Source organism: Vidua macroura, chromosome 11 (assembly GCF_024509145.1).
Source record: "Vidua macroura isolate BioBank_ID:100142 chromosome 11, ASM2450914v1, whole genome shotgun sequence".
Taxonomy (NCBI): Eukaryota; Metazoa; Chordata; class Aves; order Passeriformes; family Viduidae; genus Vidua; species Vidua macroura.
The window spans coordinates 20350614-20374706 of NC_071581.1; the positions used below are offsets into that span (position 1 = coordinate 20350614).

At 45.6% G+C, this 24093-nt stretch overlaps 1 long non-coding RNA gene across 1 annotated transcript; it reads right to left on the reverse strand.

The window, feature by feature from the left end:
• Positions 1-4377: 4377 nt before the first annotated feature.
• On the reverse strand, positions 4378-8868 carry LOC128812869 (uncharacterized). The gene is made up of 3 exons (XR_008438859.1): positions 8741-8868; positions 7432-7575; positions 4378-5940 (listed from the first exon to the last, which is right to left on the reverse strand). It is a non-coding gene; the product is annotated as an uncharacterized LOC128812869 (long non-coding RNA).
• Positions 8869-24093: the final 15225 nt, after the last annotated feature.

Here is a 24093-nt window from a genome sequence, read left to right on the forward strand (position 1 = left end):
TAGGACTGGCTGGTCAAAGACATCTACTAAAAACCTGCATGGACATGTAGGCAACCCATGGAGGTGTCTCAGAGGTAGAAATCAGGTTTTAAGGACTGTTTTTTCAGTCCCTTTCCTCCCATGAGTCGCCCCTCATGCTACAACAGAGAGGGCATCATCCAACATCTGAGTGTCAATGGGAATAAATCATTATTAGTAGGGTAGAAGAGTTTCCTGTCCATTTTCTCAGCCCAGGTGAACAGGAGCTGATGAGAAATCCAAGTACAACCTCACTCCCTCTCATGAGGTGGACCTAGGGCTGTGAGCAGCAATCACATCTAGATTTATGCTCACAGCTGAACATCTCTTGGGCTGTCAATCACATCCTCACTTTGCAACCACGGGAAGCAGTGTGAGTTAAAATCCATGGTGCTCAGCATTAATATGGCACCACAATCCCATGGGAGCCCCGGGATGGCAGGGACAGGTGTAAACTCAACCCTCAGGAGGATTTTCCCTTTGCAGGTTGCTTTCAAAAGTCCCTGGTGCAGTGGTGTTTCCTTCAGGGGATTTGCCTCCTTATCAGCATTTAGCATCTGCCAAGGTATTGAAATGTGATTTAATTTCTCGTCTATGTGAGCTGGACATTCGTGTTCTGCTTCAGTGCTGAAAAGTTCAGAATAAGCCAAGAGGTTCCTGGAACACAACAGTTAATGAAGAAAAGTTGTCTTGGCAGGAGAAATGGTCTCATAGGCTGGTTCGAATATATTAAAGGTGAAATGTTTTGCAGAGGGGAGGATGCTCTTTCCAGCCCGAGCTTTTGAGGTTGAGTTTCCTGATTTGCATTCTTTTGAAAGCACAGATAAAAGCTTGGAGCCACTTCTGTTTCCTTTGCTGTTTGGAAAAGTCCAGGGGCTAGCATGGAGATGCTGAGGGATGTACTTGGCACGCACAAAGCAAAACAAAAAAAAAAAAAAAACCAAACTGAGGGGAAAGAAAAACCAAAACAGGAAGAAATGAAGAGAGTTTGGGTATGTGCTAACAGGAGTTATTGCTCCTCTGGTTTGAAAGCTGGTGACTTCACCACAGTGAACAAGTTCTCATGTCCTGCAGCTCTCTAATGGCACCAGCTGCAATGTTTCACCAGGGAAACATGGAGCTATTCTCCTCAGATCAATGGATATCAACTGGACAAGGCACCCTGTGAGCTCCTTCCCATCTTGGATATCTCTGGACAGCCTCCCTTGCTGCATTTCACCCTTTCACGTGGGGCTGGTGCAGCTGGAGCAGCCTTGGCAGGTGGGACATCTTGCTGGCTTTATAAAGGAGCTCTCCCAGTGGAGCAGGAGGAAAAGCATCCCTTTAAACCATCCCCACTCACCTTGCGGTGTGAGGGTCCCTGCTGCCCATTTTCACACATCCAGGGGGGAATACGAGAACTCATAATCGAGCTTTCAGCCTCCCTCTTTGGCTCCTGCTCTGGGAGCAGCCGCTGCTCCCGCCTGCCTTTGAAGTGGATCTGAGCTGCGGCGGCTCCGAGATGACACCGCAGTCACACCTCGGCTGCATTCTTATCTCTGTCAGTGGTCTTTGAATCGCTGACACGTTGGCAGCCCCACGGCCCTTCTGGTGAGCGTGCTGTCCCCTGCCTGACCTCTGGGTTTCTGAAGGAGACACCTGAAACCCCAAATGGAAGGGATCAGAGGAAGGGGGAATCCCACCTCTTCTTCATCAGCTGCCAAAGAGACGTCTCCCCTTCCAGAGGAAACAGCATCTGTCTTATCTCTTTATTTGTCTCCCTTTCTGAAACTTTTCTTTTAGACGTTGGACCTTTTGAGATTGCATCTTGTTTTTCCTTCTTTCCAATCCACTTTCCTGCAAATAAATACCATTGCAGAAGGGAGGGTGGGAGAGGGAAGGAGGTTGTGTTGCTGCTGTGCAGAACAAAGATGAAGTCCCAGAAAACGCCCGAGTTTTTGATAAGCTGCAAGAGCACAGGACACAAACCAAGCAGCACTGCTGAGGCAGAGAGCAGGTTTCCCTTCTTGTGTCATAGTTGCCTTCATTTCACTGTCAATCCCACCAAAAAGGAGCAATGGGATAATACTTTTATATAAAGATTAAAATAAAATTCTAAAAGAAATCTCTGCTTGACTTTGGACAATGTTGTAGAACATCAAAGAGCTTCTGCCTCTCCCCATCTTCACCTGCACTCACTTCTCATTCTCATTCCTACCATGTAACACTGATAATAAATCTGAACTTTATGAGCTGATGAGTCATTTTACAGTGTTCTCCAACATGAGGGGACCAACCCCAGAAATGGCATCAAGCCCAGGACCTCCTGCCAGGAAACTTCACTGCAGTTACTCAGGGTGGCCAGAAATGAAAGTGTTGGACTGAAGGTTCCTGCAGGGTTTGGGTGCTCAGGTGCCAGTGTTGGGTTGAAGGTTCCTGCAGGGTTTGGGTGCTCAGGTGCCAGTGTTGGGTTGAAGGTTCCTGCAGGGTTTGGGTGCCCAGGTGCCAGAGTTGGGTTGAAGGTTCCTGCAGGGTTTGGGTGCCCAGGTGCCAGAGTTGGGTTGAAGGTTCCTGCAGGGTTTCAGTGCCCAGGTTCCAGTGTTTGGCTGAAGGTTCCTGCAGGGTTTGGGTGCTCAGGTGCCAGTGTTGGGCTGAAGGTTCCTGCAGGGTTTCAGTGCTCAGCTGCCAGGCCTGGATTTGCTGGGCAGAGATGGCAGAAGGTCCCCTGAGCAGTGCAGGGCACCATGGAGCCCCTAGACATGTCACAGGGTCCTGGGCAGCCCCGCTCCAACCCGTCACTCAGGACTTTGCTTTCTTGCCCGGGCAGCAAAACAGAGCAGCTCTCATTTCTCCTCAGAGGACCAGCTCGCTCTTGGAAACCTGCTGCCAGCACCATTCCCTCTTCCAAGCTCCCTTTCCCTCCCTCCTGTGCTACAGATCCACAGCCACATTTGCATTTGTGCTTTTCAGCCATGTAACGAAGACCAGAAGGGCTGCTGTGATGGACAGAACTGGTCCAGCTCTCGCTGGATTTTGATGAAAGGCAATTTGATTTCCACAGCCAAGTTATTTAATGAGCCTCTAAAATTACAGCCACAAATTATGCACATACAAAACTATGCATTTGTGCACTGAAGAGGCAAGATTTCCAAAACAGGAAGCCGTTGGTCTGCATTAAAAGCAAACCCCTGCCTGCGTAGCTGGTTCCCCATATCAATGTGTGCAATTATTCAGGCTGCCCAGCCAGCACAGTGCATTGAATGCACAATGGCCCTGTAGGTACCCAACTCCCCATTTTCACATTACAGATGTCTCCTGCTGTGTTTACACATCCATTTGCTCCAACTGGGCTGCACATTCCATGTCTGGAGCAGGGGAGGACACGGCTCCCACCACGCAAGGAGCTCGTGCACCATTTGCTGGTCTGGAGCAGGGGGGTAAAGCTGCCTTAGCCCAGCTGCCTCCTCCTTCCACCCTCCACCTGCACAAGATTTTTTTTTTTTAAGATGTCTGAGATGCCCATAAATGTGCAAACTTTGCACCCCAAGCACTCTGAGGGTGCTGAGGCCCTGGCACAGGGTGCCCAGAGAAGCTGAGTCTACTCCTGGATCCCTGGAAGTGCCCAAGGCCAGGCTGGACGTGGCTTGGAGCGTCCAGGGATAGGGGAAGGTCTCTATTAAAAGGGACTTCCACTCAGGTCAGCTCTTTTACCATGAAGTATTTCAGTGGACTTGAAATATCCTCTTCGAGTAGTGTTTTCCACATTTATGACATCAATTCATTGAATAATAGCAATGTTCCTTGCTCAGTAAAGCCTGCTCTCAAAGAATGAATGTTGGAAGAGCTGTCAGAAAGGGTCTATTACTAATTCCACACAGCTCAAGAAACTCTCTAGGAACAGCAACTTAACAAATTGGATTTCTGTTCTCAAAGTGATTTTTGCTGCAGAGAAATGAGGTGCTCGAGTGACAGCCCCATGGATGACAGCCCCATGGATTTTCCAGAGCCCATGGGAAGCATGAGGAATACTGAGGAATTCAGAGCAGCACATATTATCCTTACACAGAGCTGTCTCAGTGCAGCTTCCAAAATCTCCAGAGTTCTGACCCACCAGCTTTTTTTTTTAACCTGTGCAAACTCCTCTGTGGGCACCATGAGCAGATGAAAAACGATCTGCCCTTCTTTTTTTTTTTTTTTTTTTGTTGTTTTGTTTTGTTTTATTTTGTTTTCTGTTTGGTTTTTTCTTGAAGCAAGTAAATTGTCTTTGTTGCCAATTCCTCTCAAAAAGAGCAGGGTCTCAACTTTTGCTTTTAAGGGTTCATACAGCCACCATCAGTGTGCAAAACCCAGCAGCATTTAAGTGATCTCAACACACAGTCAGCCAGGGCATGAATTTATTTTTATTTCCTTTTCAGACAAAATGCACGTCTTTGTTTTTCATCACGTATTCCCTAACCAAACCAAAGCTTCTATTTAAGCACAGTTTGTTATCTTGAATAAGTCCTTTGTACAACCTGGCCATTTATAGAACATTATAGAATGAAAATCCCCCAGAATGAGGCAACAGCCCCCAAAACTGGAGCTCCTGGGAGAGGCAAAGAGCTTCAGGAATAAGAAGAGTTTCCTGTGCAGCAGGAAATGCCACCACGCACCTCCCTGGGCAGAGCAGGATTGGCCGAGTGACCCGAGGAGGAGGTGACAGCAGGGCTGGAAAGGCTGAGCGTGGCACTTCCTAAACTTAGCAACACATGAGAACCAGAGAGGGGCAGCCTCAGGATAAAGCTCAGACTTTTCAACACAGCCATTCTCTCAGCAGTTAAAATCTGGGGCTGTGAGGGCTGGTGAGGCACTGGGAGCTCAGGCAGAAAAGGAGATGCTTTCCAAGAGGAAAAAAAAAAATAAAATAAAAGGAGGAAAAGACTGCAAGGAGGTCAGGGCAGAGTATGGAAAGATTTCATCACCAGCAAAGAGATTTGAGATTTCTTCCTCTTCCAGCTTTTTTTCTGGATATTGTGAGTATTTTGGGGGCATTCATGGTGCACAACAGAGCACTGAAGTGTGCTGGTAAATCTTACACACTGCAGGAGCTGGAAACAGGGCCTTACACCACGAGGGGATTTGAGCCAGTGTGGGGGGAAAAAATCTTTCCAAAGGGTCCGTGGTCAGCTCAGCTCCAGCCGTGAATCCAGGAGGGAGAACATGGAGCGTCTTTGTGGAGATTTAAACACCCGGCTCAGGAACCAGCACTCGATTTCTGCCAAGCTGGACACAACCACCCACAGCTGAACCTTGGAAAAGTGCAGCAGAGCATCTCCAAGAGAAATCTTTTCAAAAGCCCAAGCAAAGGAAGCAGCAGAGCTGTTTTCAGCAGTGTGGAGCTAATGGAAACCACCAAAGGATGCAAAGAAGTGGAAGGGACAAGTTTCCACCCTGCGTGCCAGTGTTGGCCCTGGGAACATGTAACATAATGTAAAAATAATATGCTATTAAATAAAATGGACTGCTTGACCCAAATGAGTCAAAGGAAGCAAATCAAAATTAAATGTCTCTGTGGCACTAAATTAAAATGACTTTGCCATTATTAAAAAGAAGTGGGAAAGCCAAAATCCGATATCTCACCTTTTGGGGAGTTGTAAATTTATCCCAAATTCCTGCATTTCATATATAATTTAGACAGCATTCCAGTGCGGGTAGAAAATTGCTCCATCAAAAAATGTTGGCTGGCTGCACCCAACAATTGTTGATACGAGAACCAAAATGGAATTTGGGTCAGCATCTTGGTCAGAGCAAAAACCCTGCATAAAAACGCACACATCCTACCCTGTTGTAATAAATTCAGCAATAATATCCTTTCAAATATTGCTTTCCTGCCAGCAGCAGTCCAGATTCAAAGCAGATTCCAAGGCTGTGCTTGAATCCTCTGGTCCCTCCATGTCTGTGCACCTGTGGGAGGGGAAAAGGACACTCTGTGAGGTTTGGAAGAATGAGGTGTGTGCCATGTGGGGGAAAAAAAAAAAAAAAAGGTAATTTGGACACTATTAGTAAGTACCAAATATTTGCCACTATGTAATAGGAGTGGGAGTAGGTTTTATTTTGAAAGATGTCTGAAGCCATACTGACTGTTTCTCTAAATGCAGAGCCCTCAGAGGTTCAAGTGCTTCAGGATGTATAAAATGTGGATTTTCCTCTGGTATGTTTGCTGTTTATAAGGGGTGTTTATGTGCCGAGGATGAGAAGGGGAGAAGGTTTCACTTATTTCCAGAGACCTTGCCAGTTCCCAGCAACCTTCCACTTCTTTTAACACCGAGCTGGGAAACAATAATCTTCAACTGACAACAGCACAAAGCAGACAAGGCTTGGAATAAGCTGAGCCTGACAAGTGCAGAAAGCCCCAACTCAGTGTTTAGCTCCCAGCCATGGAAGTGGGCTCTAAATCCACGTTTTCAGCTGTTTTGCAAAGACAATTATTAACACCTCTGTTGCAAATTGCATCTCCAGAGTGCTTGGCAAAGGCTTAGCCCTGAAAACAGCCAAAGGTGGTTTGTGCTGGAAATATTGATGTCTTTGTTGAGCCAGATCAAGGCCATCACCTGCAGGTCGCTAAAAGGTGCCATTCCTGGAAGTTCATGTGGGAAGAAAGGACACATTCCCTACTCTTCTAGCAGGAAAAAAAAAAAAAAATACTGCATTTTCTCCTCTCCCAAGGATGTTTCCTGTCCATATTTGATGCCTGTGGTGATCACCACTCCAGTTTCTTTCTGCTTTGATTTCTAATCCTGATTTCGCTGAACTCGGGTCAGCAGCTTCCCTTTTTCGTGTGCCCAAAAGGAAAAATTGTGGATGTATCTCTGAGCACGGCCTTGCCAAAGACAGTATTTTCCATGGCATCACACCTCGACCATCCAAACTTCCCCTCTGAGCATTTTTATATCAACCAGGACACAGCAATCCCAGTTCATGCAGCCCCTGTGAGGGAACAGAACGAGGCTCTGTCACATTTCACTCGTGCTGGGCCTTTTATTTTTTAACTCCCCAGGCAAGCAGGCAAAGTAGGGTGGGAAAAAATGATGTGGGATTTCGGTACACGCAAAAAACATCTGAAACCAACATTTTTGGAACGTGGCGACTGCCAATAAAGAAAGAGGTGATTGGAGATTTTCATATTTGCTCGCGTCTTTGAGGATGTTTTGGGCCTTTCATCCCGTTTTGAAGGTGTGTCACCTAATTAGGGCTCTTTCATCCCTCTATTCCCTAGTTAGAACACGCCAATCCCTTTTACAGCAATTGATTATGACTTGGAGGTTTCCACATTCCAGCCAGTTCAGAGAGCCGGGATATTTGTGACTACCTGAATAAACTCCTTTAATCCAAAAACAAACTCCACCTGAAAGCGGCCGTATGAAAAGGCCATTCATCCCGTGTTTTCCAACTTACTGCTCCATGGTTTCTTTGGATTTGACCCGACTTCCTGTACTAATGGTCTCTGAATGCATTCCCAATTGTGGCTTCTTGGTCTATAGGGTGCCCAGGGAAGAGGAAAAGGAGTCACACAGCAGCTGCTTACACAGAAAACTCTGCCTGCAAGGGCAAAAAAAAAAAAAAAGGAGCTGAAGTTAAAAGGAAACATAAAGTGTACAAATAGCCATCCCCTCCTGCTCAAATTTTTAAAACAAATATTCCCTTGATGTCGCTGCTTTAAAAAGGTCTTGGCTCCTGGCAGATGAAAAATACCTTTAAAATTACCACTGCAATTGTCATTCCCAAGTGTGGGAATCGACACTCTGCCGATTAAGGTAGGCCCGTGTTGAAGTAATCTGGGAACAGAAGTGCAAATGTGTCAATGATCTCATGGAGAGGGGAGAGACCCCAGAGGAGATCCCTGCTCCCGATAGCCAGAGGGACAGCATGGGAATGCTGGAGTCATGGACAGCAAGGAACCTCAGCTCTGCCAAGATCAGGCCAGCAGAAGGTTAAAAAGTTCACAAATGCACATAATCACCTACTGCAAGGAATAGCTTTGGAGGCTGTGAGAGAGTTTAGAGGTTGCCTTACACATTTTCACTCTATTTATATATTTTTAAGTGTATTTTTCTTATACGTTTCCACTGCCAGAAATATGACTCTGGTCTAGATGCTTTGTTCAAACTTGGTGTGATTACATCGTGTAATTTGGGGTCAAATTCTTCATCAGCTGCTGAAGCTGAATCCACCTAAACAAACCTTCTCAGCCTTGTGAGTTCCTACAAAACTTAAATAAAACTTCTCAAGGGGGTTCATGGTTTTGGATATTCCAGTTTGAAAGCTGCAGGTGGGCTTCGGTGGCTAAATTTTAACAAGCTGGGCCCCAAAATACAGAAATGTGTTCATCAAAGCAAAAATACAGATAATACATATAAAGCAGAGATACAGAAATCTTTTTTCATCAAAGTCCTCCAGCCCCACAGGTCAGATGGGAAATCCTTCCTTTCACAGCAGCCCTGCTGTCCCCAAAAGCTCTTCCCAGGATTAAAACCCTGATGCTGAGGCTCAGCAAACCCCAATGATGATGACAGACTTGCACCCGAGAGCCCTTTTAAAAAGTCAGTTGGTGCTTTTTGTAAAACTTTCCCTTAAATATTGCGCTTCCCGCCTCATAAAGTTTTAGTGGGAGTGTGAAAACACCAGGCCCACAGATAGGCCCGTGTGTTCGAATTCCCATGATTTGGTGGTCTGGGGCGATTTATCTGCCTGTGAACACACGGACCGTGATTCCAGCATCCTGTGAAAGGCAGGATCTAATGAGGCAGAGGAAAGAGGTGACAGCTTTTGGCTTCCTGCAGCCCATCCTCAGAGCTGGGAACTCCCGGTGTTGATGGGCCGGCTCGGCTGAGTGATAAGCCAGGATGGATTTGGGCACCAGGCCAAGACTGGTTCCCTCTTCAGGAGAAGATTCATGAGTTTTGGGAGTGGGACAGATGTTCAGGACTGGTGTTTTATCTGATTTTCCCCCTTGCAGTGGTGACATTCTGGCTCTCTGGATCACTCATTTGGTTGCCCATCTGATTCTGGGTTGCTCAGGGTGTGCCAGGAGGGCCTGTTCCTTGGCAAACAGACATTCCAGCCTGGAGAATTTGGCAGTTCTCCTCCACATACAATATCCTTGGTAAAGGAGATTTTTTTGGAACCTACAGCTGACTCTGCTTGCTGGTAGTGGCTTTTTGCCTACAAAATAAACAGGCCCAGAATATGCCTCATTGCAGTCACACAGTGGGGTTTATTTTTCTGTGACATTTCGGGAGGTGGTGCAGAAAATGAGCCTCTCTCCAGGATGATTCACGCCGTGGCCAAGGAGGTCTCTGTGGCTGACAGAAAACCAGTAAACCGTGTGACCTTCCCATTTCCCAGTAAGGATCCAGTGCCCGGCGCCAGCACGGGACAGCAGGGAAAGAGCGAGCAGGGAGGGAAGGCTCTTGGGTTTGGAAACATCTCTGGGTGAAATTTTAAGGCAAAAAAAAAAAAAAAAAAAAGGAAATGAAATGAAGGCAAAGTTTAAAAAGCACCAAAACAACTAAACCTCCTCAAACTGAAGCCAATCTTTGATTCCTTCTCTGAAATGACATCATTGCATACCCAGGGCAGCCACAAAGCATGACAGCTGTCCTGGGCCTGCCCTGGGAAGGATATATCACTTCCCTCTTGGAAATCCGGAAGGTATTGTCTGTAATCACAGCCTGCCCGGGCTGGGCAGGGGGGATGGCTTTTGCAATTCGATCCTTCTGCAGCTTTTCTGTTTTGTTCTTGGTCTTTCACACAAAATTAGACAACTCCTGAGTCTGGGACCCTCTCCACAGTGGTTGTGCACATCCACAGGCATTCAGCAAGGAGGTCAGAGAGGGCTGGAGTTGGATGAAGAAGCCTGGCTCCTGCGGATGTGGCTGCTCTGAGGTGACAGCTGCAGTGTCCCCTGGTGCCATCTCTTGCTGGTGGCATTCACTGAATGTCTTCGTGCTTAACCTCATGTGTGCCAGGCTGTAACTGCCTCCTCTGGGGATGAGCCAGGAGAGGAACACAGGGTGGTGGTGGTTCTGCAGGATTATGGATATTGGGACAACCAGCAGCTCTTCATCACATGCAAGTAGATCCACAGGGATTGTATTTGCAGGAATCATCTGGCCCCAGAATCATCCTGGGATGATTCATATCATATTGCTTAAGTGGGAAGGGATCTTAAGGATTATCTGGTTCTCACTCTCTTCCATGGGCAGGGACACCTTCCACCAGCCCAGGCTGCTCCAAGCCCCAGTGTCCAACCTGGCCCTGGGCACTTCCAGGGGTCCAGGGGCAGCCACAGCTGCTCTGGGCACCCTGTGCCAGGGCCTCCCCACCCTCACAGGGAAGGATTTCATCCTAATATCCAATCTAAGCCTACTCTCTGCCATTCCCCCTGTCCAGTCACCCCAGTTTCTTGGGAAACATCCCTCTCTGTCTTTTTTGTAGGTTCTCTTCAGGTACAGGAAGGCTGCAATTACAGAATCACAGAATATTCTGAATTGAAAGGGACCCACAAGGATCATGAAGTCCAACTCCTAAGAGAATATCCCATAATTAGGTTCTCTTGTCTTTGTCTTGATGTCAGAGCAGATCATCATAGAGAATGGAGGAGCTGAAGCCCCAGGAACAGCACTTTGTTCTGGGATTTAACACAATGCATATAATGGGCAGCAGGAGTTATACAATCCATGGCTGAAAGGAGGGAAAAGGAGATTAAGGTTCTCCAGAGACTTGGTTTTGGATGGTCAAACGTCCTGCAAGAGCATGCAGACATCTGCCTTTCAATAGACAAAGCTGGGTTAGGACTTCGTTCCCAAGGGAGAGAGATCAGGGCCCTGCCTCACTCCACAAGCTGCAGTCTGGCAAAAAGATGGACAAACTCCCTAGGAATCTGAAAGATGTATTATTAGGATATGTGTAGCTCATATTTCATTCTTCCAAAAGTCTAGCTCCATTAATGAAAGCCATGTTTCATTGTTTCAGGGAATTTTAGGGCCAAAGGGACCATTAGATCATCTGCTGTGACCTGGGGAGCACAGGCCAGAGAATTCCATCCACAGAGACAAATAATGTGTGTCTGATTAAGCTCACTTAACACAATGTTTCGCCGAGACAATAGAAATGGATGCACTTTCTTAATCCATATTTTTAGGCAAGATCTCACAATTTACGTTTTCCCTTCGGGAATAGGAGCTCAGACTTTATTGTTCTGCTAAATGGAGATGCTGCCCACGCTGGTGGCCTGGCCAGGCTCCCACCCAGGGGGAGGATGGGGAGAGGAAGCCACAGCCACATCACAGGGATGGGCACCACTGGAGCTCCTGCCAGCAGGGCTGGAGCCAAATCTGTGTCTGTCCCATGGGCAGGTGGGCTTTGCCCACAGCACACCTTGAATTGCAGAATCCAATCAGCAAAATCCTCTCTCCTCCCAAAACCAGCTCAAACAAGCAGTGTGTAGACCAAGCACAAGCTGAGGATTCTTCTGATGTTTGTCTTTTTTATTATTATTAATGTTGTTGTTGTTAGCAGAAACACGGTGGAAGATACTCAGACGTTCTGGCCGTGAGCAGAGGGGGAAGCGCTGAAATAAAATATCTTTATTATGGCTGCATGTTTCAGCTGGCTCCAGATGAAGACTGCTGCGATGAGCACTGCACAAGGAATTGCTGGAAGACACCAGGAGCAAATGGCAGAGGAAGGCTGACTAGTGGTGAGAAACCCAAAATATCTTCAGAACCACTGGGAATTATTAAAGCTTTGAACGTGTTTTGTAGCGTCCCTCTGCTCTTTCATCAGCTGTGGAAGTGATTGGCATTTTTTCTCACTCAAAGTTTGGCAATAAGCTGCATTCTGCATCCCACAAAAGAGGATCCCATGTGCTTATTTCCTTTTCCCAAACTACTGAGTGATAAACAGAAGCACGAGGAGATTTTCCCAAGGTCATACAGGAAGTTTGAGGATGGGGACCTGAATTTCTGAGTCCATCACTACAATCCATAGAGAACATGATAATAAAGGATATATATCAGGGGATATGCAATGCACATTTTTTAGCCAAAGTGATTTTGAGCAGGGGGTAGTTAGGAAGTTAAGAAGAGTTGCATTTGGCTGTGGAAATTTTCCAACTAATGCCAGTGCTCGTGCAGTTCTTTAAACTGTTTAAATGAGAGCACAAATGTTTATCACACTGCAATCACCACCACTTTGCATTTTTCTGCTGGAATCCATGCAAATGGTGATGATCCTGAGAGAGAAGGATTTTTCACCATCATCTTTCACCAGGCTCTCCATTTCCAAACTGGTACAGCTCATTTGAACAGAGACTTTTGGGAACGCTGTTGCTCAAGATGTCCAGAGCACAGAGTAGAAAACACTGACTCCACTGTCTTTTCTCCTTTCTTTTTTAAGACTCCCTTTTTGGTTTTTTCTCGTCTTGTGGTCCACATTACTCACGACTGCAAATGATTCCCAAGAAAACCACAATCAGTGGATTCTCCCTGTGTCTGTGCAAACAGGAGCTGCTGTGAGGTCACCGTTTGCAGCTCGTTTTTGTCCGGAGCCGTGAAGCCGATTCCCACACACGACCACCTCTCAGGAGGTCTGGGTTGGAGAGGACCAGCAAAGCTCCCATGGTCACTTCCCAGGGCTTGGGCAGCCAGTCCTGGTCAGTGAGTCAGGACATCCTTGACCACCCTGTGTGTGCCAGCAGGTCTAGAAGGGGATGGTGCTCTTAAAGCAACATGGGGCATTAAATAATGAGAGCAAAGGATGGATTAGGGCCAGGCAGTGGGGATCAGCGCCTCTCACGGGGCTGAGCAGCTCAGCATGGCACACGCAGGGTGACAGAACAGGCTCCTCAGCTGTGGGCAAAGTGCCACTGCAGCCCAGGGTTATCTGGTTTCCAGCCCGAGTCGTGACCTCAGCTCTGTTCCCTGCAGCCTTAACTCAGCACTGCTCATTTAGCAGCAGCATCCTGGCTGGCAGAGTCAGGAGCAAAATTCCTCCTCGTCCTGTGAGTTCTCCTCAATGGAGCCGTGAGTCACTCTCAGTGCTGGGAGATGGGTGGAGGAGGCAAGGAAAGGTGTCACCAGGAACAATCCTCGTTTGTGCTCCGTGCCCCTGGACACAGTGGCACTTTGTTCTCCCACTTTGTTCAGCCTGAGCCAACACAGGCATCCCTCCCCCCCAGGCACCCCCTTTGCCAAACAGTAGGCAGAGGGAATTAGCCCTCAGCACCAGAAGCACCAGGCGAGGTGGCAGGTTTGAGCCTTTCATAATCACATTGGAAGGAGGAATTAATTTGGAGTTATCACAAAAGGTGACAGAGTTGTCTTGCTTATGAACTGCTGCTGAGTCTGTGTGTACTGATCTGTCGAGGAGAAAAGAGCCAGAAGCCTTTATTGGCTTTGCTGTGCCTAGTGAAAGTGTCTGCCCTCTTCCACCAGATAAATTCAGCCTTGTTTATTTTCATTTTAGCTGTTCGGAAAGCGCCGTTCTGTGCTGTCCCAGACAATATCCCTGCGCCTTTAAAAAGGAAAGGAAGTGTGGTCCTGGCAAACACAACCGGAGCAATGAAATATAAATCTTTGTAATTGTTGTGGAGACAGAAAGCAAAACAAACTGTACTTAAGTACATTGTAAGAAAATGTCAGAGATTTGAGGGAATGGTCATTAGCATACGAAATCATTTATCTCCCCTGAGTAAGTGACTTGGACGCAGACCAACCCATTTAATTTTCAGTATTTTTCCCTTTGGGATTTCTTGGAATGTCAGAACTACTATTTTTTCCTCCAGGAAAGAAGATTGACTTCAAGGCAGATGTTCAGAGGCCACAGAAACAAGCTGAGCACGGTGTCAGCTCCCCCAGCCACCTCTGCACACGTGTGTGCACAAATGCCCTCCCTGTGCCCCAAGCTCTCCTGCAGCACCCCACCTGTGGTGTTAGAGCCCATCCAACATCCATGGACTCTTCCTGGCAGTGACATCCAGCTCCTGAAACATCATCCCCCCCTGCCCATGAGGGTGTGTTTAATTTGCTGAAATGAAAATTGTGGTTTGCTGGAGGTCTGCAATCCCCACGGGCACTGCGTGAAACCATCCCAGGAAGAGCAGGATTGTTTCAGTGTCGCCTCAAACCACCTCTGGTCCAGCTGGTGCCCTCCATGCTGGAAGACTGGCCTGGAAATCACTGTCACAGACAGCCACAACTCTGACTGCCATCGCACCAGCATCTCCTTTCCTTCTTTCTTCAACATCTAAATCCTGGAGGGAGAAAACTGCTGGGAAAAATGTGACAGGAAGCATCTCCATGCACCTGGTGATGGGTGAGGTGTCCCAGTCCCCTCCAGTCCCCCCAGAATGGTTCCCGTCCCAAGAGACTCTGGGGACAGGGATGGGTTGAGGCCGATGGGGAGCCCCTCTTGGTTAGACAGCTGCCAAGCTGAAGTGCATGATGTCATTTGAGACACTTATGGAAACAGTTGGGCACCCTGAACTTCTCCCTGCTGGATTCTCGTCCCAGATGGGAAGAAAATGAAGTTCAGATCTTCTGGGATTAATATAATCAGAGAAGCTGAGAGGGAAAGCCATGAGTCGTTTTGCTCCTCTCTTTGATGAGGGGGGTGTCTCCAAGGTTAATGAACTGCATCCCTCCCAGCAGGCAAAATGATCCCACCCGTGTTTCAGAGCAGAGCAGCCTTGGAGGAACCATGGAAAAGGTTTATTCTTTTAATTATAGAACAGGAAAGTTGTGCTTCACCTCGCTAGCGAGGCTGTTGCTTGCAAGAAAGTACTGAACAGTACCAAATGCAAATATCTGGCCTTATTTTTTTTCCCTTTTAATAAGGTGGTCAAAAGGTCTAAGGGGAAGCAGGGATTTTGGAAGTATGCATAAAGTCAACAGTGCAGTCAGCAATGGGATAGTAAGATTTCACAGCTCTGCTTTGATCAGGATTTCAGCAAAGTGAAGCCATAGCACAGAATGTCCTCTGAACTGAAACCAAGGCAGGCTTTGTCTTTTATCTCAAATATCAGCTCAGAAAATGAGAATGATATGAAAATGCTGAACTCATTACATTTTACTCGGGGTTTCACAAAGTGCTCCAGCGAGGGATATGGGTCCTTAATGGAGGTAAAACATTCTGGGACACTCTGAGTGCTTTGCAGGGTCTCTGTGGGAGCGAAAGAAGTCATTGTGTCCCCAAAATGTTTCACCATTTGAAGCTGCTGTCCCTTATTAATTGTCCTCGAGTTTTGGAGTGGTGGTTTCACTTTCTTTTCAGAAGACAGAGATTTAACCACTAAGTTCACTAGGAAGGAAATGATTGATTTTGGTTTTTAGCCTAATTACTTATTTTCTCCTTCCTCACACTTTTTTAGTCCTTTCTCATATTGTGCTTTGGTGCCAAAGCCCTTACGATGTTTGTCTGAACTCACACACAAGAAAAGAAAGGAAAAATGCCCATCCATAACTTGAAGCAGATGCAGCTCCAACACCCAGAGCTTGGATTGTACCTGGAGGTTGTGTTGGGGACGTCTCTTCAGAAAATAATTACAGATGGATTTGGTGGCATCTGTGACTTTATCAGCTTCACTGGATTTGGATCAGGCCTGTAGTTGTATAATAAACATCCACTTTAATCCTGAACACCAGAATTATGTCCACCCCCTGCATTTCCATAGCTAAGTGGAAATAGACTGAGGTGAAAGAACCTAAGCAAGCAAAACAAACATGACAATAATAATTTTACAAACAATTTCCTACGTATTGTTGTTTTTCTAAAGTATTTTCTTACTCTAAAAAGAATTATTAATAAAGAGATAATTAAAGCTCAGGAGTGTTCTTTGATTTCCCCTTATTCTTCTCAACATGTGATTTCAGACAACAAAAACTCCTCCCGAGCATCTCCTTATCCAAATACCTGCAGAGCCACGAGTGGCAGAGAGGGAAGGGACAACCCCCAACCTGCATTACTGTGCTGGTCCCAATCCAAACCACTTGGATTTAACGGGAGATCAGACAGAGCTGGAGGTCAGGACCTATTTGTGGAATTATCCCATGTCTGTTGCTCTTAGCAAAACCACAAGACCTCACCCAGGATACTTCTGGTCCATGAGGGTAACAGAGCAAAGCAAAGAGTTGTTTGAAATTCTGGGGTTTTTAAAGAAAGCAGAATCCTCTAAATCTCTTCTGAACTTCACACTCACCACCTCGGTGGGGTTTGTTCCTGTCTTGGTTTGAACAGAGAGGTGTCTGCTAAGGAAGGCAGGAGCCTCCCTTGAAATGGAAAATGTAAACCCCCTCCCTCCAAATTATTATAATTTCGAAATTAAGGGGCTCTCAGGCAAAGATATGGGAGTAGGACTAACAGCTCTTCAATAGGAAAATTTAAAAATACAAATGCAATAGAACAAAAAAGAAAACAAACCACTGCCAGAGTCAGAGCCTGCCCTGGCAGCCTGTGGGTCAGGGTGGTGGCAGCAGTGCCATTCCATGGGGGCTCAGCCCTCCTGCAGTGCCAGCTGTGCTTCTGCTGGAGCAGGATCCTGGACAAGGCTGGAGTTTTCCTCTGGAGCTCCAGGGCTGCTGGAGATGGGCCTGGGCTTCCTCTGGGAATGCAGTGGGGAAGAAAGCTGCTCCTCTGGGAATACAGTGGGGCAGAAAGCTGCTCCTCTGGGAATGCAGTGGGGAAGAAAGCTGCTCCTCTGGGAATGCAGTGGGGCAGAAAGCTGCTCCTCTGGGAATGCAGTGAGAAGAAAGCTGCTCCTCTGGGAATGCAGTGGGGAAGGAAGCTGCTCCTCTGGGAATGCAGTGGGCAAAGGCTGCTGTGGTGCTCCAGGTGTCAGATTGTATCCAGGTAGGAATGCTTGGCTCCTCCCCCTGGGCAGAGCCTCTCCCCATGGGATGATGGAATTTTATCAGCCATGCAGGGACACTCAGTGGCCCGTTAACAGAAATAATTAATAATTAATGGCCCATGAACAGAAGAGATCTCCTGGAAGGAAGATTGGTTGTGGAAGAGATAAAGAAAACTGCCCAATGAACAGAAGATAACTCCCCCTCTAACAGATGGGAATAGAACACACACCCAGCTACACCTTTCAGCCTGAGACAGTTCCAAAGTCAGCTGCAAATGATGGGTGACAAAATCAGACCCTCCTGCAGGTTGTTCAGCCTGGATGAGGGGAAGGGTGTGGGTGGTGGGGAGAATCAGAGCCACCCCCAGCAATGGCTCCAAGTCAGGGAAAGCTCCTTGGCACAATTTGGAATCTAATATTTCAATTTTATCAATGTCTCTGCACTTGCAGCCTAAACAATTACTGAGCACACCATGGGAAATAAGGAAAGAGACGAAAGCAAGTCAAATTTTGCTGTCCTGAGGATGAGGAGTTCTTCTCCATCACAGTGAAGAAACAAGGAAAACGGAGCTGGGAGTGGATGTGATGGCAATGCCAGAGACCTGGAGCAGTGCCATCATCACCCTCAGTCTCCCAGGCAGCTCTGCTGTCCCTATCAACTGTTTTACTTTGGATTTCACCAGAGCAAATGTCCACGGAATGATGATTTCTGTCTTCCATCAGCACATTTTCAGGGAATGAAAGTCCTGTGCTGCTAAGTGGAACTGTCCACACCAGAAACGACCCACATTCCTCCAGCTGAGCAGCAGAAATGGGTGCACTGTGCTTATCCACCCACAATCAGCACACTCAGCAAAATACCTGCAGGAGCATTTCACAAATTACAACGCTCAAACGCCCTTTGAGAGCTCAGCCATTGGCCTGGCAATGCTCCTGAGCAGAAAAAGAGGTCCAAAATTGTCCTCGGAAAGGAGCAGTCGGCAGTTTTCTCTGCTCTCCAGCTTGGATGCATCCCAAAGGAGAGGAACAGGAGGAGGAAGGGTGGGACAGGATGGGGCAGCAGCACTTCCAGAGCAGGTTTTTTCTGAGCTCTCAGTGCTGCTCTGAGATGCACCCCCATGTCCTGATCTTCCCTGCCCTGCACCATCCCTCTCACAACGTGCCCCTGTCTTTCCCAGCATGGATTTTTCCAGCAGCTCTTAATTGACTTAAGGCCTTGCTTCTAACTCCAAACAGAATCCTGACACAAAACTAATCAATATTTCAAAACACACTCTTCACTTCCAATATTCATAACAAAAAAAAAAAAAAAACCCAAAACCAAAAACAAACCAACAATAATTATTTCAAACTTTACCAAACATTTTCAAGCAGGCAAAACTAAATCATACCTTTTTTCATCAAAATACACAAACACTTATACAAACATTTCACATCTCCAAAAATCAAACAAAACCCATTACTAATACTTACCCTATCAATTTATACAACCTCCTGTTTCCACAAGAACTATCAACCCTCAAAAATTACAAAATTTACAACTATACGAACAAATATTACCAAATACCCATCTTTTAAAAAAATTCAAAAATATTCATATATCTGTTAATACTTTTTCAAGTACAATTTTTACTTCTACACACAGACACAAAAAAAAAAAAAAAAAAAACAACCAATCATACTTACCAGCATTTTCTACAAACTTTTACTTCATTATTCCAGCTTGAGGGGCACAACCATCCAACTGAGGAACAAAAAACGTGGAGATGTTTATTTTGGGACGCTGCTGACTAACCCTGCTAAGCCTTTGGCCCCGGGGATGCAGCTTGGCTTGGGTTTTGCTTTTTGCAAGCTGGCAGGTGACAGAATTGCAATTCCCTTTCCCACTCCAGGAGTTTTTTGTGCTGAGGACACGCCACCATCCGCGGGCTGGGTGCTGGGTCAGCAGGGAAAGGCAGAAGTTCCCAGGCCTCGGGCAGAGCCACATCCTGCCGGGGGGCCAGTGCCACGCTCTGTTTCTCCAGATGAATCCCGGGACACCAGGCTTCAGGGACACTTTTCCCTGCGCTCCTCATTTCTGAGCTTGCTGCTGAATTTAAGGATTATTTCTCCTCTTCATTTTCTTGATGTAATGTAGGGGTGTTATCAGCTAAAATGAGGCTTTACCCCGATCACCTTCACAAATTTTTCCCCCTTTTATTTTTGTTTTTTTTTGTAAATTCACTGGTTATAGACCCATAAAATTACTTCCTACTTATTCCTTTTCTTCCCACAACCTTCTCCAGTTTCTGGCTGAGGGAACAGCAGCCCACTGCTCTATTGCCCATGAACCCACTCCAATTTTCACCCCTCAAGACCAGGAGATCCAGTAATTCCCAGGCTGGCCCTTGAAGCTGCCCTTATCACAGAAGTGTTGGGGATGGCAACAACCTGAAGCATTCACAACCCTCTGCATGTGGCAGAAACGAGGAATTTTACTGGCTTAAAAGTGCTTTTTTGTAGGGGTGATGAGAACCAAACCATGGCTGCTGGAAGGATCAACCATAAAAGATTTCATCTTTTCTTTCAGAAACAAGAGGAACCTTCCTCTGCATTAAAGGATTTTTATGACAATAAATGAGGCACTACTGAATTCAAACTATTTTCACTTCTTTCTTTTTAATGAGGTGAGATTTACAGGAACCTCCTCATATTCAGAGAATCCATTTCCACCCTTGTTGCCCATATGTTTTCCATGGCTGACGTTCTGGGATGACAAAACTTTTTCCTCAAAAGCTTCTACACTCATTAATACTAATTAATTAATACCTTCATTTCCCCACTTGGTTGTACAGTAATGGCACTGAAGTATGCTTTGCTGACTTAGCAAAGCAGATGCAAAATTTTAACAATAAAATGGAATTTTTTCATTTCAATAAAACTTGTCCCAGCCTTACAGTTAAGCCATGCTTAGACTCTTTGCTGTGTCATTGCCTACGCAGAGAAAATAAAGAAAATAATGGGGTTCTTTTTTTCCTTTGGCTTCTGTGGTCTTTGTGTCATCAGTGTGGTGGTGACAGTATTTTCCTCAGGAGCACCACGGTACTTTGTGTTTGTTAAAGTGAGTTTTGTATCAGGAGCTTTGCGACAGGAGTTTTGCATTCAGCTTTCCTGCAGAAGCTGCAATGGTGATAATTCAGATTTTATGCTCTGTTCTCCATCCCCTTGGAGGCATGGGGAGATGGTTGGCCAAGGGAAAAACAAGCTCAGGAAAGAGTTGAGCATTCCCACAGTGCTGTGGAAATCAAACAGTGCTGGGACTGCACACATCTCTCTTCATCTCCTCCCACTAGATACATTTTTATATTTAAAATTAAAGGAAAGGAGCCTTCCAACCATTACTAAATATTAATATATATTAATGTAGGTGCATTTTTACCTGAGTACAGGAGAATTTACCAGAAACTTACTGGGCTTTTTTCCCTTTGGAAAAACCCTCACCCTCAGTAGAGGAGAGATGAGATGAGGGAGCACTAAGGAATGTCATTTATCCAAAATATCAGTCAAACTGTGCATTGCTGTGCTCCTCCCTGCTGTAAATCCATGTGTTGTTCCCCATTTACAAGAGTTTAGAGGGGGCTTTTTCTCTAGTTAAAAGTAACACTCCAAAATTGATTTCACTGTAATCAGTTCAGGTAGGGAAAAAATAAGGAGAGAAAGAAAGGAAAAAGATGAGGGTAAAAATCAAAAAAATTGATTTCACTGTAATCAGTTTGGGTAGGGAAAAATAAGGAGAGAAAGAAAGGAAAAAGATGAGGAGGAAAATCAAAAATTTATTTCAGTGTTATCAGTTTGGGTAGGGAAAAATAAGGAGGGAAAGAAAGGAAAAAGATGAGGAGGAAAATAAAAAATTTATTTCACTGTAATCAGTTTGGGTAGGGAAAAAATAAAGAGGGAAATAAAGGAAAAAGATTAGGAGAAAAATCAAAAATTTACTTCACTATAATCAGTTTGGGTAGGAAAAAAATAAGGAGGGAAAGAAAGGAAAAAGATGAGGAGGAAAATCAAAAATTTATTTCAGTGTTATCAGTTTGGGTAGGGAAAAATAAGGAGGGAAAGAAAGGAAAAAGATGAGGAGGAAAATAAAAAATTGATTTCACTGTAATCAGTTTGGGTAGGGAAAAAATAAGGAGGGAAAGAAAGGAAAGAGAGGAGGAAAATTCCCATACAACAAAAACTCCATGACAGCAGAATCCAGATAAACACAGGACAATAAAAAAGAATAGCTCCTTTGATTTTAGTTGGGTGCCATGGCTTTTCTGGCTTGGCTAAAGGAGCTGAGAGCGAGAGCCCCCGAGCAGTCCCATCCCCTTGCAGCCCATACAAACAGAGGAAGTGGTTTCCTGGGAACAAAACCCACATGAAAGTTGTGCTGATGGTGCTTTGCTTCCTGTCATTTCCTCCTCTCTCCACATTTCACACGTGAACCCCCCAGCAGGACAGAGCACCTGGTGCCCGGGTCAGGTTTATTGTCTTATCTGAAAGGAGAGGGCACAGCTTAGCATCCAGGAGCAGCACACAAGTCCCACCACACAACTGGTGCCTCCTGGCATGGCAGAGGTCGTGTCAGGCTTGTTTGGGATGGGATCCATCCATAAGTGGTGGGATAAGAAGAGCTAAAAGGGCTTTGTCCCCTCCACCAGCTCTGATCCGTGTCTTTGCCACGGTGCCGTGGCCATGAGGGCCTCGAGTCACAGGGGTTTGTGCCTGCCCTGATCTAAAGTGATGCTTTTGCTGTCTTTGCTTTAATTTAAGAATTAAAAGGTGACTAAATCAAGTTCCAAAGGGTTGGATTTAAAAGCACCTTTGGAGTAACTAAATTTCTGCAGTGCCCTGGGCATTTCTGGCCTCTCCTGGCTGCAAGCAGGGATCACACAGGGATGGTGTTGCCTTATCAGTCTCAGACCTTCCCAATTCTTGTGTAATAAAGTAAAGCACAGAATCAAGGAATGGTTTGGGTGGGAAAGGACCTTAAAGATCATCCAGTTCCAACCCCAACAGCTTCTGTCATCCCAGGGTGCTCCAAGCTCCAATGACCAACCTGGCCTTGGGCACTGCCAGGGATCCAGGGGCAGCCACAGCTTCTCTGGGCCTGCCCACCCTCCCAGGGAACAATTCCTTCCCAATATTCAATCTAAACCTTCCCTCTCTCAGTTAAAAGCAAGGTTTTTAATATTTAAGACTGAAGAACTAAAACTTAGGTCTTCCATAAGCACATTTCCCAAGTCATGGCAAAGATTAAAAGACTTTAACGGGTTAAAACTCCCTTCTCCTGGGTCAAGGCTGCATCCAAAATATTGAATGGACTGCCTTGAATGTGGCAGGAACTTCATGGAGCAGAAAACTGCCTGTTTTTTGAAGAATAATCTTAAATACCTTTAGTACAATTTAGTTAAGTGCTGTTCAGGGAGCCACTGGACACTTAAAGGAGCAATGAAAGTAGTCTGATAAGACTGGACAATCAGGGAGCTCAGAGTCAAAAACTCTGTTTCCAAATCAAAGCAATAATGCCTTTCATTATAAAACGGAGGTATTTTGTTAATTGCCTTGTGTTAAAATATTGTAATTCTACATTTTGCAGAACCCTGAGGAAGGACACAAGGGAAGGTTCTCTGCTGAACACCTCAAATGTTAATAAACTGCAGGTCTCCCAGTGGTTTATGTCTTGAAAATTAAGCCTTTAACATGTGTTTGAAGAGTCAAACTTCAGCTGTTTCAGTTAATTAGAAGGCTTAAAAATTGCAGCTTAATGAATTCAGTGCTTGTTTATGTTAAACTGTCAGGGAGTTAAGCAAAGAAAATGTGTGATTTGGGGAACATCTGATTGCAGCCCATGTGGAATTCCATATGGCAGAGAAGCTGGAAAGCATTTTATTGAGCCATTGTCTAGAATGTGAATTAATTCCCTACTACTTCATAAAAGACTTCTTAGTAGGGTTGAAAAAGGATTTATCATAATTATTGCTCTGGCCCGGATCATGATTATAAATGATACGTGCGTGGATTTTGTTTATAAAATTCCCAGTTTGCAATTAAAACAAGCTGCAATTTGCTCTTTCCCTGCCTTCTCGTCAGCAGCTGAGCTGAAAATCTACCATTTGTTTTCAAAATTAATACCTGTCAAACATTTCTTTTGGCTCTGCAGGGCCAGGAAAAGGGAAAAAGAAGAAATGTTTGAAAGATTTGAACAGAAAAGGATTGGTACCGAGCTGGTGGAGGATAAATGATGCTTCATATTTGTTGGGACAAAAGCTGCAGCCACTTTTCTTTTTTTTCATTGCTGCAGAGCCAAATCAAACACGCTTAATTATGTCAAGCACCAGCAGCTTGTTTGATTTTAATGAAATCACTTTGGAGGATCCTGAACTTGTTTTTTTTCTAAATTATCACAGTGTTTGCGTGAGTTTTGGGGGCAGGCATTAATGAAAGAGATATGGTAAATTAACAGGGTTCCCTGTGTTCCTCCAGGCAGAGTTTGGATGATTTTCCAGTCAAGGAACTGAAAGAACATCCCAGGAATGATCTGGCCAAGGTGGGGAACCTGGAGTGGTCACACAGACATTTGAGGAGCGAGTCCTGGAGGGTTCCTGTGGGAAATACTGAACTACTGAACAGCAGGAGAAAAGGCAACCTGGGAATAAATCAGGTGAATTAAGGGTTCAGTGAGAAGAGGGAGATGGCTCTCACACCTTGGGGTCACCACCACTGCCAGAAATTTGGCATTTATACAGCCTGGAAATGAAGGGCCAGCCCAGGATGAGGTGTGTCCTCTGCTGCCCTCATTCCAGAGGTGTAAATCCCCAAAATCCCTAACCCTGAGTGCTCCAATAATTAACATGCTGAGATAATTCAGTCTGGACACCTCATGTCCTCTGCTTTTCCTCCTTTTCATCTCTGTTGCCTCAGAGCTTTCTTTTCCATCCCAAACACTTGCCCAGGCCCTTCAGGATGCACAAGAGTCTGGGTGAGGAGAGGCTGATTTCAGATGGCTTTAAATTTGCAACATTTCCATTGTTAAACAGGTCCGTCTCATAAATACAAAAAACTACTCAAAGGGGATATTCCATGTCCACTGAAATACTCAGTAGTGAAAGAACAGACCTGAGTGAGGCTGAAAACAAATTTGTTGTAAAATTTGATCCAAAGAAGCATTTTGAAGAGCAAAAAAT